We start from the raw sequence: 14,122 nt of genomic DNA, 5'->3' as shown, positions 1-14,122 counted from the left end.
TGAACACAACACAGGGCATGCTGTGTGAACATACCCTTATCAGATATGTCGCACACATTTCTGTGACTGAAACTTAGTTTCTTACATATGAATAGTACTTACTAGCGCCAATTCCCCATGTACAAACGAAGTCAGAAAAAGCAGAGATGTAAATCTATACATTTTTACTGAAACTTTTCCCACAAAACTATATATTAATCTACTCAGCTCCTCCTGCTCTATAACATGCTGCCTGCAGATTACATTGCATTTTGTGCCACCATAGCAGTGACCAGTCAACACCCAACATCACAGGATCGGGAACTACAGAGACCATCAGGGACCCAGAAGCATAGAAATGAGCGCACTATCCCTTTAAAGGTGTTTTCCCTTCTTAGGGCTTGATAATGCTCTGTGTCTCTGCTGTCCGGAGCGGGGCTTGGCTCTCTTTCATGCAGCGGATTACCCGCACGTCATCCGCTCGTGTGAAAGAGCCCTTATAAAGTGATGGCATATTCCTAGGATATGCCCGGAGGGTGTCCCTTCATTCTCAGGATAAGTTATGGCTCAAACCCCATTTGAAGAGGACCTTTCATCTGTTTTACTTATAGGAGCTAAATACCTGTACTTGCGGGGTACCCCTGCTGATGCTGCCACCCAGAAGTTATAGCGCATCGGTACAGGGAGGAGGAGACGCCAGGGTTTCTCAATGGGCTTCTCCTTCTCCCTGGCTGTGCCGCGATCCAGTCACAACAGAGAGCGTCACAGCCAAGGAGGAAAAACAGATGAAAGGTCCTCTTTAAAGGGGTTTTCCCATCTCAGAAAGTGGGGGAATATCGCTAAGATATTGCCCCCATTGTCTGATGGGTGTAGGTTTAACCTCTAGGCACCTCTTTCTAAAACGAAGCCAGCAAAGTGGAGGCTGGCGGTGCCGAGTTTGGAAACCACCAAGCCCTCCTATAGGCCCGCTGAAAATCACTCAACTATTTTCGGAATCCCCATAGAAATGAACAGGAGCGCACAGCGCTTGGTCAGCCACCGCTCCTATTCACTTCTATAGGGCCGAAGGAGATAGCTAAACCAGTACTCTGCTATTTTCACGCTGCCCTATAGAAACAAAGAGAGGGCAGCTGTGCATGCGCGGCGTGCCCTCTGGGACTTTGTTGGCTCCATTTACGAGATAGGTGCGGGTCTCAAAAGTGGGATCTGCATTTATCAGACAGACAATGGGGGGCATAGATTAGCGATATGCCCCCATTGTCGGGGTTCAGACAACACCTTTAAAGGGAATGTCTGACCTGCTCCTAGGCCTTTTAATGGTTGTCTGGGTTTTTTGTGGACCCATTCATCTCAATGGGGCCGCAAAAGATGTGGACAGCACACCGTATGCTGTCTGCATCCGTATTTCCGTTCCGTGGCACAGCAGAAAAATAGAACATGTCCTATTCTTACCAATTTTGTGGACACGGATAGGAAATGGAAAAAAAAAAATATAATATATATATATATATATATATATATATATATATATATATATATATATATATATATATATATAATAAAATATGGTGGCCTGCACTCGACTGGGATCTCTATTTTTAGGATCCGCGATTTGCGTACCATAATACACTTATGACCCTTGTGTGCTGTCCATGTTCTCCACCTTTAAGCTTAGCAATGCACATGTAATACAGACAGCAAATCTCACTTTTCTGTTAGTAAATCTTCGGAAGTTACTTGTCGCTCACGTCATGTGTCCCTCATAATTATTTGCACTGGGGCTATATTATATTTTTTTTATGTGGCACATACAGCTTGTCTGAAGGAAAGCAGCAGCATGCTAATGACAATGTGGACAGTGCAGTCATTACACGACGTGGTCACCGACCACCTACAAGAAACATTTGGTTTGTCCCACATCCTGCAGATACAGAATGCCAAACACATACCAAATATCGCAGATTTCCAGATTGAAAAATAATTGGAGCAAAGAGACACATGACTGCTGCAGCCAATCACTGGCCTCAGTGGACACATTACCATAACATCGCGGCAGCCCAGTAGGTAAGTAATGTAGATAAATGAAGTGGAGGGATGCATCCTCGACCACTGCACCATTCAAATGGGGTGTTCTCGTGATCACACAGGGGCCACAGCAATGAAACACTTGAGCTTATCCCCTATTCACAGAATAAGGGCTCAGGCACATGAACGTGTGTCAGAAGTGCCTATATTGCAGCCCGTGAACAGTGACATTGGCTGTGTGCTCACCGTTTCACAGATGCGTCCCAATTCACTTGAATGGGTCCACCATCCGGAAGATACAATGCGGAGGCACGCAGTGGAAGGCCACAGAAGCACTACGGAGTGCTTCGGTCCGTGCCTCTGCACAGCAAAAAAAAAAAAAATTTTTTATTTTTTTTTGCTTTGGGATATTTACTCAGCCGCAAGCCTTCTGTACCGTACTCAGGATATTATGCGAGCACAGTACAGCAGAGCGGGGTCAGAGGAGCAGTGTTCAGTCTGGGAAATGCAGCCATCACACGCAGCCTGTTTTCTAGACTGAACATGCTCATCTGAAACTGGCCTTAAAGGGGTAGTCCAAATGTAATCAAAATGATGGGGAGCCTAGCAAAATAAGGCTGGGTTCACATCACATTTTTCCCACCTTTTAACGTATACAAAAAAACATATCCGTTAAATGGATGCCTCATCCACCATGGAGTTCCACTGAAAAAAAAAAAAAAAAAAAATTACCGGACTGTGCAATATATTTATAATTATACATCAAATAGAGGAATAAAACGTGATGTCAACCCAGCATAAGAAAACTTCCCTTCTTGCAACAGCTTGTGTCCAGCACCACTGCTCTGCCATCTGCCTGGGCTGCAGCGGTGACATTCCGAATACTACTACAGCCAATCACTGGCCTCAGCAGTCTCACATTTTATACCACTGAGGGCAATGATTGGCTGCAACATGACATGGGGTGTCACCACTGCAGCAGCGCTGTCTATGTCTTCTGCGGCCCTGGCCCTGCCTGCAAGCTGCACTGCACATGGTGATGGCACTTGATAAACTATAATGTATCCCTGTTGCCCCCATAAAGGAGCAACAAGACGACATTACTGTATGGGGGCCTGAATACAGATCTTCAGCTGAATCTCTGTAGAAATGGAGTTCATAAGGAGACATGAAGTACAGAGAGGACGGACAGGACATACTGTGGTAATAGAGACTGCTCATTACCCCTACCTCACACTTAATTTCTCCTCATGAACTCCATTCCTATAGAGATTCAGCTGAAGATCTTATCAGCTGTGTACAGGATCATAATCCCTGACAAGCAGAGCAGAGAGGAGGATGAGGCAGCTGTTTAGCTCAGTGTTGTGAAGTAACTTGTCTTCCTGTGTGATTAGGACAGGTTTAGTGTGGACTAATAGGATGGCAGACATTTTATTTCTCCTAATGATTGCTCCCTAGACAAAACAAGCCATTATAACTAATAAAAAGGTATTTGGGAATATATTTATAAATTAAGTAATATTTAAGTATTTTCATAATTCCCGGAGAACCCCTTTAAAAGGAGTTCTCACTTCAGCAAATAGCATTTATCACGGTCGTAGAGAAAGTTAATACCAGGCACTTACTAATGTATTGTGATTGTCCATATTGTCTCCTTTGCTGGATGGATTCATTTTTCCATCACATTATACATCGCTTCTGTCCATGGTTACGACTAGATAGAAAAGAATCTGGTTCGGATTGCCGTTTCCGAACACTATTCATTTGAAAGCTTTGTGTTAATAAGGCAACTTTCACACTGGCGTTTCTGGGTCCGCTCGTGAGATCCGTTCAGGGCTCTCACAAGCGGCCCAAAACAGATCAGTTTAGCCCCAATGCATTCTGAATGGATAAGGATCCGCTCAGAATACATCAGTTTGGCTGCGTTTGGTCTCCGTTGCGTTTTTTAGACAGTCACTAAAACGCAGCTTGCAGCGTTTTGGTGACCCTCTGACTATGCGGCACCAAACGGATCCGTCTAGACTTACAATGTAAGTCAATGGGGACGGATCTGTTTTTCACTGACACAATATGGTGCAATTAAAAATGGATCCGTCCCCCATTGACTTTCAATGCAAGTCTAGACGGATCCGTTATTAACGGATACAAGCGTTTTCATTATTCGTGCGGATCCGTCTTTGCAGATACAAGACGGATCCGCACCAAACACAAGTGTGAAAGTAGCCTTACTGTAAAATGTCCTCAACGGAGGTCTTCCCGAAGTTTCTGCAAATATCGCAAGACTTACTTCGCCTCGCTTCTTTCACGTGTCAATTCATTCATTGGCATAAATTACTGTATCAAAAAACTAAGCCGAAGTCAACTTAACCTCAGAAAGACCTCCGCGGATGACATACATTTTACAGTAAGACGGAGCCCTTATTATTAACACAATACCCAGTCCGCAATACCCAGTCCCCATAGCTCTGTGTGCTTTTATTGTGTAAAAAAAACAGATTTGATACATATGCAAATTAACCTGAGATGAGTCCTGTATGCGAGATGAGTCAGGGACAGGACTCATCTCAGGTTAATTTGCATATGTATCAAATCTGTTTTTTTTACACAATAAAAGCACACAGAGCTATGGGGACTGGGTATTGCGGATGTGCTAGCGGCCATCTAGCAACCTATGTCCTCAGCTCTATACACAAAATCCCGGTGACAGGTTCCCTTTAAGGTAGTTTTTAAAAGATTCGCTCAACCCTAGTTATGACCACCCTGCAATCAAGCATCCGTGGTCGCCATGCTTAAGCACTATAGGAAAATAGAACTGGCCGAAACCGAGGGAGCACACATACTATATAGGCACGCATGCGCAGCAGTTTCTATCCCAGCCACCCATAACCATGGAAACGAGCAGTGTATAAAAGTGATGGAAAAATGAATGAAGCCAGGAAAGGAGACAATATGGACAATCACAATACATTAGTAAGTGCCTTGTATTAGCTTTCCCTACATGATAAATGCCATAAGCTAAAGTGAGACAACCCCTTTACAATTGCCATGGGTACCCAAATACATTTTCATTTCACCCCTCCCCCACCTATTCCAAATGGAGAAAAATCAAGGCCTGTATGTATTGTCTGGTCTGCAAAATACGGATACCGTCTGCACACCATCCGCATTTTTTGAGACGCCACTGGCTACAATGGGTCCGTTGCCTGAATTTTGCGGCCAAGTACAGGACACGTTCTATCCTTTTGTGGAACGGACACATGGGTGCGGTAAGCACACAGATCATCACTGTGCTTTCAGAATCCGTATGTCCATTGCGCAAAAAGATAGACTGTCTGCATAATGCAGATGGCACACGGACTGCATTCGTATTTTGCCGACTGCAAAACGGACACGGGCGTGTCTGTGTATGAGACTTTAGGGTAATGCAGGGAGACGCTTGGGAAGCATTTCTAGGTGTTGGAAACGTATACGACTGTGCAGACAGGAAAGAGGAATACAAACACTCTGGATTTCTCACAAGCAGCGAGACCACAAAGTAAACGCTCTTCTGGCAGCGCACACGCGCGCCTCCACGCTATACATCCGAAGACTGAGATCTCCCAGGATCCAGGAGAAGAGGAGCTCCTAACAGTCCCGAAAAACTGGAAGAGCGAGCTAGACGCCTAGCTCCCACCTGAAGCTGCTGCACATGTTGTGTCTCCTGCACCATAGATACAGATGTAGCAGAGCCCAGTCTGTCAGTTAACTAGCTTACGTTGTGAGGCCGATGCTGATGCCATCGCTTGGACAGAACTTTTTTTCCCAGTTCTTGGTCTGCCGCCGCGCTTGTGCTGTACGATTGTGTTGGGGGAAAAGTCCATATACCGTAGATTTTTAGAAACTTGTGTTATGTCTGGCATTTCTATAGGAATGTATGTATGCCCCTGTTATGTTGCTTCCTCCGTAGGGCTGTATGGGTTAATGCGTTTTTACAAAACGCCATTAAAAACGCAACACATAAAAAAAAATAAAAAAAAACACACACACACACACACACACACACACACACGACCAGGAAAGAAAACCCAGACCCTGCTGAGATTTTAAAAAAGGGGAAAAACACCACTGAGCCAAAAAAATAAATAAAAAAGGAATAAAAAACACTTGTGTGTGCTACAGTTAACATTTTCCAGACTCCGTGTAATGTCCGCACTCTGCAAAACACTTAAAAACGCCTCAGAAACATGAACATTAGTGATAACTGATTTGTGTGGGGGATTAGTTAGATCCTGAACACCTCCAGCCAGCTCACCAAGGGGTTAATATTAAAAACAGAAATCTCATTAAATATAACAAGACAACCCCCAGAAAGTCACAGAGGCCTGTCAGATGCCACCAAGACAAGAGGATGTGCAGATGATAACCTGCAGTCCTATGCAAATGTAACAGCTATCATATGATGACAAACTCAGCTGCACTACTCCTGCAGACACAGCTCTGCTACATCACTGCCTGAATTGTACACTAAGCCACTCGTACAGCAGATTGCGCTCTCCCGGGGGGACCTCACCTGTGTAGGCGCCGTCTCTCGGCGGAGGCCCTCGGTCACACGGTGCTTCACTCCCGGGACAAGTAGCGCGTCGTCTCCGCACAGTGTCCCGGCTGCAGGTGAGTGCAGAGCGCTCCCACCAGACGCAAGCCACGCCCCGTGCCCTCCAGCCCCGCCTACTAGCGGGTGGTAACTGCTGCTGGAGCCCTTTCTGGCTGCTGCTGCTATCATAAGATATACAGAGCTTGGGGCTGAGACTGTGTGTGGTAAAGTAAACTTTGCACAGCTGAGTTTGCCATCGGACTCCTCGGGGTTGAGACGCACGTGTACTGTGGTAACTCTGCCATGCACATGGCCCTTTTACACCCCAATAATACAGAACAGCGCTGGGGAGCAGATTATGGGACAGGCTTTCAGGTGCAGTCAGTGTTTGATCAGTGATTTCCATCAGTGACGGTGAACCAAAACCCAGAGCAGGTCTTAAGGGTACTTTCACACTTGCGTTGTCTGCCGGATCCGGAAATCCGTATGCAAACGGATATCATTTGTAGACGGATCCGGATGCGGGTCCGTCTTACAAATGCATTGAAATACTGGATCCATCTCACCGGTGTCGGAAAAACGGATCTGGTATTTATTTATTTTCACATTTTTAAAGGTCTGCACATGGGCAGACTGGGAAATCGGATCCGTTTTGCTGGAACACTAGGATCCGGCATTAATGCATTTAAATGGAAATTAATGCTAGATACGGCTTTCCGGAATTTTGGCCGGAGAAAATACCGCAGCATGCAGGGCCCTCTCTATTCAGAATGTATTAGGATAAAACTGAAGCATTTTTTCCAGTATTAAGCCCCTAGGACGGAATTCAATACCGGAAAAGAATAACGCTAGTGTGAACGTACCCTAAGGCTGGGTTCACACCTGAGCGTTTTACAGCGCGTTCCTACGCGCTGTAAAACGCTCAACAGGCAAGAACCAATGATTCCCTATGGGAATGGTTCACACCTGAGCGTTTTACAGCGCGTACGATCGCGCTGTAAAACGCCTGACGCCCCAAGAAGTACATGAGCTTCTTTGGGGCGTCTTGTCACGCGTTCCCGTACATAGACTTCAGCGGGAACGCGCGACAATGGGAGTTTGCTTGTCTCTGTATGCGCGATTGCAAACGCCCGTACAATCGCGCGTACAGAGCGCTCCATCGCGAACGCTCAGGTGTGAACCCAGCGTAATACAGAACAGATGCAGATCAACTCCTGGTTGTGGCTCCCAATCACTGATCAAACACTGACCGTGTAAGCGGCCTCAGGCATTTTTTAACATGTCAGTATTTAGTCAGTGATTGAAGGCTACACAGATGACAGATAATGCAGACCTGCGCCTGATTTTGGGAAACCACTGACCGTGCACACAGCTGTACTCTGTCCGCATCCAATCAGCATTTTTGGCGGGTCAGATGCTGACCCATTCATTTCAAAGGTGCGGACAGCAGCCCCGCCAAAAATCCATGTCCTAGGACTTTTCTAGTGGCATGTACTCGGCCGGGATCTGCTGTGTGCATGAGTCCCTACTCCCGTGGTGACTGACGTCCGTGTGCTGTGTGTTCTCCGTGGACACGGGTCCACTGACTTCTATAGGTTTATTCACCATCACTCCGTGGAAGCGTGGACTGCTTTGGTCCACTGACCACTGGTACAAAGTGATACAAAGTTTGTAAAAAAAACTGCACGCGGTTGTTGCTGTTTTTGCAGTGCATTTTACGGAACGTCCAGCCTCTAATAGAACTGTCCTATCCTTATGCTTGCGGATGCAATGCGCTTTTCACTGAACCCCATTCACTTCTATGGGGCCAGGGCTGCATGAAAAACGCAGAATATAGAACATGCTGCGATTTTCATGCAACGCAGAACTGATGCGTGAAAAACAACGCTCATGTACACAGACACATTGAAATGAATGGGTCAGGATTCAGTCCGGGTGCTATGCGTTCACGTCACGCATTGCACCCGCAAGGAAAACTCGCTCGTGTGAAAGAGGTCTTATGCCAATCATTGGCTGCAGTGGCGCATGTGATCCCTTCCTGCGCAGAAGTTGACAAGTGAATTGAAGACAGACCAGGAGCCCAAGAGCTAGAAAGAGCAGTGAGGGGGTAAAGAAAATCCTGGACAACCCCTCTTAGGCCTCATGCACACGGCTGTTGTTCGGGTCCGCATCCGAGCTGCAGTTTTTTCGGGTCAGGTGTGGACCCATTCACTTCCGTGTTTTGTGGATCCGCTATTTGCGGACTGCAAAAAACGGAACGGTCGTGTGCATGAGGCCTCTTTCACACTACCGTTTTGAGAGCCGTTTTTTGCGTTCCGTATACGGAACAATTCATTTCAATGGGTCCGCAAAAAAACGGAATGTACTCTGTATGTATTCCGTTTCCGTGTTTCCGTATCTCCATTGCGTGCAAAGTTAGAGCATGTCCTATATTTGGCCGCAAATCACGTTCTGTGGCTCCATTAAAGTCAATGGATCCGCAAAAAAAAAAAAACGGAATGCATATGGAAATGCATCCGTATGTCTTCCGTATCCGTTCCGTTTTATGCGGAACCATCTATTGAAAATGTTATGCCCAGCCCAATTTGTTCTATGTAATTACTGGATATGCCAAACGGAAACACAACGGAAACCAAAAAAACGGAACAACGGATCCGTGAAAAACGGACCGCAAAACACTGAAATATCCATACGGTCGTGTGCATGAGGCCTTAGGGTCATGCATCAGAGCACACTGACACTGCTTGGTGTGTTCCTTGTTAGCAGGAAAGCGATACTCATGGCCTCGTACAGAGCTCCTCCGATTGTCTCCAAGCCTTTATCCAAACACTGAGGACGGAGCTAGTAATGTCATCCATATCTAAAGATAATATTTAATGGGCGCCTAAAACAATCTCTGGGCACCATTAGATACACACTGGACCCCATCTACTGATTTTACCCAAACCAAAGCTAGATGAGAAGTATAGGCAGCGTTTACACTTGGCTGTGGCCCCTCTCCTTTTATTGCAGGCCCATAGTTAGCAACATCCACTCTCTGATGCCCCCTTGCCCAACAGCACCCGTCACCCCCTTCTGAAGCTTGTAGCTTTGCATATGCTACAGGTAACCAGGAAAGAGACTTTTTCCACAATGCACTTTTAGGTTTGTGAACTGGGACTGACAATCAGCCCCAGATTTTCAGCCTTTTAGGGTAAAAATTGTTTCCATCAAAGGGCAGCAAAAATAGACTTAAAAATGCCAAGGAATGACAAAAAAGTATAGTAGAACACTGGAGAAGATTATATTATACAATGAATGCACTTTTTACAATTATTACGTTTGTAAATGTTTTTTCCCATAAGAAGAATTATAGGTAAAAAAGGGTATGATCGCTGGGGTCTAACCATTTGGAACCTCAGAGATATCATGAATAGGAGCCTCCAGGTCTGTGAATGAAGCGGCAGTGGGATGCACGACCATCAGTCCTATCACTTCTATGGGACTGGAGTACAGCACTTGGCCAGCTTTGTAGATACCAGCCTTCCATTCACACTGGGGGCCCCATTCTTGGGATCCTGTGGATAGGTGATGCATGTTCTTTATGGGATACTCCTTTCAATATATCTTTATAGGAGTTGGAGCTTCGTTTCTTGATACCAATCCTCAGCGTAGACCTAGGCGCAGATTTATCAGTGTTCTGGCCTGAACACTTTGGTGCACATTTACTAACAGTGTTGCACTTTGCACTGTCTAAGAATATAAATCACAGTCTTGATAGTAGACAAATGTACTATTCTGGCGTATGGACCTTTATGTATTTGTTGTAATGTAAATCCTGTGCCAGATTTACATTGACATTCTGTCCGTGCACCAGAATGTTTTTAGTGCGCCAAAAAACTGTCTAGTCTAACTTTAGGCCACCTATAAGTTGTTGTAGTTTCACTCCAAAAAATGTGCCCAAATTTTTTGTGCATTTTTTGGCACAGGGATGCATATTAAGGCCACGCCCTTTCTTGTAAAGCCACACCCCTTTCCCACAAAACCCCACACATTGTTGGTCAAGGCGCAAAACGCTTAGAAGAGGGTGTAAAACACAGGTATACAAGTGATGCAAGGCATGCATGCTAATTTTTCGGTGCAAAATGTGTCAAAAAACAAGTGCATTTTCAATAGTAAATGTGCCCCACCATTTATGAAGCCCGTGTATTACAGACAATAAATGTAGATCCACTGTGCCATCCAACAGGTTTGACTTTGGGCTATTCCTGAGGGAATTATCCTGGTGGCTCCCTGGTTTTCAGTCTTTAACCCCTATACAGGGATCTATTTTTCACTGCAGGGCAGTCACCCGGCCTCTTGGAATAGTCCTGGTATGGGGGGCTGCTTACTTACAAGGATCAGAGCTTCGATGCATGGCACCGAGGGAAAAGGTACAATACACGTAGAGGTCAGGGCTGGCAGAGTTCATGCAAATACATGAAACACTCCAAAGGTCAGGGCAAGCGCCTCCACAGAGTTTAGCTAAAAGCCAGTGTATTTTAATCCACCACTAGGGGGAGCACTCACTGCATCCTCTTTATACACTGGACTCCATTATAAAGCAGTATGCGGTAAATATAACAAAGTTGTACCTAAAACAACATGGATTAATGAACATCCTACATCATTATTACGCTGGGTCGTTTTCCTGGACTATAGGGAGATACTAACCATAAAAAGGGGCTATAAGTAGCACTTCTGCTAGTGCTGGAGCATGTAGACACCTAGTTGGCATCATGCCAGCACACAATCTCTAGTAGGGAAATATGAGTCAAAACATCCGCTACTTGGAGACTTGGAGTGAAAGGCTTTGAAGTTATGTGAGTACATGAGTGAAGAGTGTGAACATGGAGACGGGGACATTTCTGATGTTCTAGGCCAGCCTTTAATTATGTTATCTTCTGCTATGGATGATTTAGAAGACTGCCATATGATTCCAGTCAATGGTGTAATTGTCTAGTATTAGTGCTGTTCCTACAGAGTCTGGAAACATACAGTATCCAATGACCGGAGATGCCACAAATCGTTATGAAAGCAGATCTAAGTTCTCTGAGCGGGATGACACAATGGCTTCATCTATGAATGCTCATCCATGCTTGTGGTCCATGTGTTCTGTATGTATTGTGACACAGTGAGAGGTTTGGTCTGGGAAAACAGGTATTTTCCTCCCAGCATGTACTGCTGGGCTGATTTCATACCAGGTGAGGTCAAATACCGGACCGGATTTTAAGTGCCGTCCTGGTTGTCCTTAAATAGGCAGCTGGGCTCAGAATCCATGTCTCTGTGTTGGGATCTGGGAGCCTTGTGTCTGGATGAAGGCTTGCTATCTGTTTGGTGTGAAAACAGTGGGGTGCTGCTATCAGCAAGGACTCTCTGAGGCAGAATTGCTGCATGGTGTGAACTAACACCAACACCGCAAGGTGACTTTTTGTTTGATATGACTGCTTGTTTTGTCACTTGCCTAAAGTGTGAATAAAACACTGAACTGTTTGATCCAAAGAACTTGTTGTTGCCTCTATACTGCATCCTCTAATCCTGTCTACCAGAGCGAAACCCCACAGTATGAAGAGGTTGCTTTTAAGGGTTTGACTCATGGTTATGGCATATTGATTTGATGTTCTGTATGTGATTGGTGGCGTTGAGACTGCGGACACCCACAGTCCAGAGAACATGCTTAGGTCTCATAACTTTATCGGATAGTGCTGTGAATGGGAACTGGGCACCTCTGCTCTCGGTATCAGCGGGCCACCGCTACACCACTGATCACACTGATATGCCAGTAAATAATGCATACGTTATTTATGTTTCAGGCTCTGTTCACATTGATGTCATAGCTTCCGGAAAACTATGACACTGTGACAAATACAAAAGGGAAAGACAACCAGTATAAGGCCTCTTTCACACAAGTGATACTGATTGCGTCAGAATCTGATCAAGTAAAAACTGATGGTTTTGTACGCACGATCAATAATTTTTTTTCTACGATTGTATTCACTGTGTGCGTTTTTTTTCTGTCCGGATTGTATCCAAAGTGCATGAAGGTAAACTAAAGAATAACAATCTACATCTACCAGGAACCATCAGTGGAAAAGCATTGCATACCCCATTCACTTCTATGGAGCCAGGGCTGCATGAAAAACGCAGAATATAGAACATGCTGGGATTTTTCCTGAACGCAGAGATGATGGGTGACAGACGACGCTCATGCACAGACCCTTTAAAATCAATGAGTCAGGATTTTGTCCAGATGCTAAGCCTATGCTACACGCATCGCGTTCAGATGGAGAACTCACTGGTGTGAAAGAGCCCTAAAGTTTTTAGAGTTGTCATCAAGTTTCCTAGAACTTTCTTTGAGTGGCCCCATTGAAGTGACTGGTTCTGCGTATGGGCCGCAAAAAAATGGAACGGATATGGAAAAAATTATGTTTGTGTGCATGAGCCCTTACTAGGCAGGTAAAGTTGCACATCACAGACCAAGGGGGCATTCACATGAACATGGTTTGGTTCCGCATCCCAATTCCCATTCACTTCAATGGGGCTGCAAAAGATGCGGACAGCACCCCGTGTGCTGTCCACATCCATTGCTCCATTCTGTAGCCCCACAAATATTATAGATCATTTCCTATTCTTGTCCGTTTTGCGGACAAGAATAGGCAATTCTGTAATGGGCCGCCCGTTATGTTCTGAAAATTGCTGAAGGCACACGGGTGGCATCTGTGTTTTGCGGACCGCAAAACACGGCACGTTGCGCCCCACTCAGATATGCAATGGGGTGAGGACAGATGACAGCTGTCAAACTTTTATCACCAGCTGAGCAGTGACCCTAGAAAACGCAGAGTCCCATATACAGTACATAAAGTATTCAGCATGATGTAATCCTGGATGAAAACCTACAACCGGTATCTATGTAGCTGTCAACTAGGTCTCTGCAGTGGATGACAAAATCTATGAAATGTCACATTGGTGCTGGTCGGCCCTGGCGTTGGCTGGAGCAGACAAATGTTCCACGTACTATATATATATAATGCATGTGATCGATGAAGCCCCCGCACCAGATTAAAAGCAGTGCCATGTGGAGCATATGTGAAGATGGCGGCCAGATGCTATATGAATAGGCATTTCCAGAAGGCTCCTCTGGAATCATTTATGAAAGAACGCTCTTGTATAATGTTTGTTAACACAGCGGCCATCATTCCTGTATATGTCACGCTGATTTGAATGAAATGCTAATAGCCGGCGTGTTTCCTGAGAAGAGCAGGGACAAATATCTGTGCAGTTACATATTGCTTTGGCAAACATGAACACCTAATTAGCAGGGCTAAATGTGTCCTGCGCGAGCGCCAAAGGCTGTGCATAATCATTTGTTACTGAAGTGCCTCTCAACGTAAACCCATCTTCACTGAAATAGACTCTCTGTAATGTCAATTTACAAATCGCTCAGAACAGACTTCCTGTGAGAGGATACCTGGAAAGAACGCAATAGGAAGCTGGCATATAGCGCCGTTCTAATGACTTTATTCTGAATTA

At 45.3% G+C, this 14,122-nt stretch overlaps 1 protein-coding gene across 12 annotated transcripts in view; it reads right to left on the bottom strand.

The window, feature by feature from the left end:
* The window catches only part of LMO7 (LIM domain 7), a 136,668-nt gene extending 129,968 nt beyond the window's left edge, over positions 1-6,700 (bottom strand). For 8 of the 12 annotated variants that reach the window (XM_044284889.1, XM_044284897.1, XM_044284893.1 and 5 more), the window contains exon 1: positions 6,554-6,700. The gene's annotated coding sequence lies outside the window, so the exon portion shown is untranslated. Of the gene's footprint in view, positions 1-2,647; positions 2,710-6,553 lie in introns of all 12 variants that reach the window. The other 4 variants (XM_044284899.1, XM_044284901.1, XM_044284900.1 and 1 more) reach the window with 2 other exon arrangements.
* Positions 6,701-14,122: the final 7,422 nt, after the last annotated feature.

Source organism: Bufo gargarizans, chromosome 3 (assembly GCF_014858855.1).
Source record: "Bufo gargarizans isolate SCDJY-AF-19 chromosome 3, ASM1485885v1, whole genome shotgun sequence".
NCBI lineage: Eukaryota > Metazoa > Chordata > Amphibia > Anura > Bufonidae > Bufo > Bufo gargarizans.
Note: the sequence above shows the minus strand (reverse complement) of the source record. Positions and strands in the feature narration are given on the sequence as shown.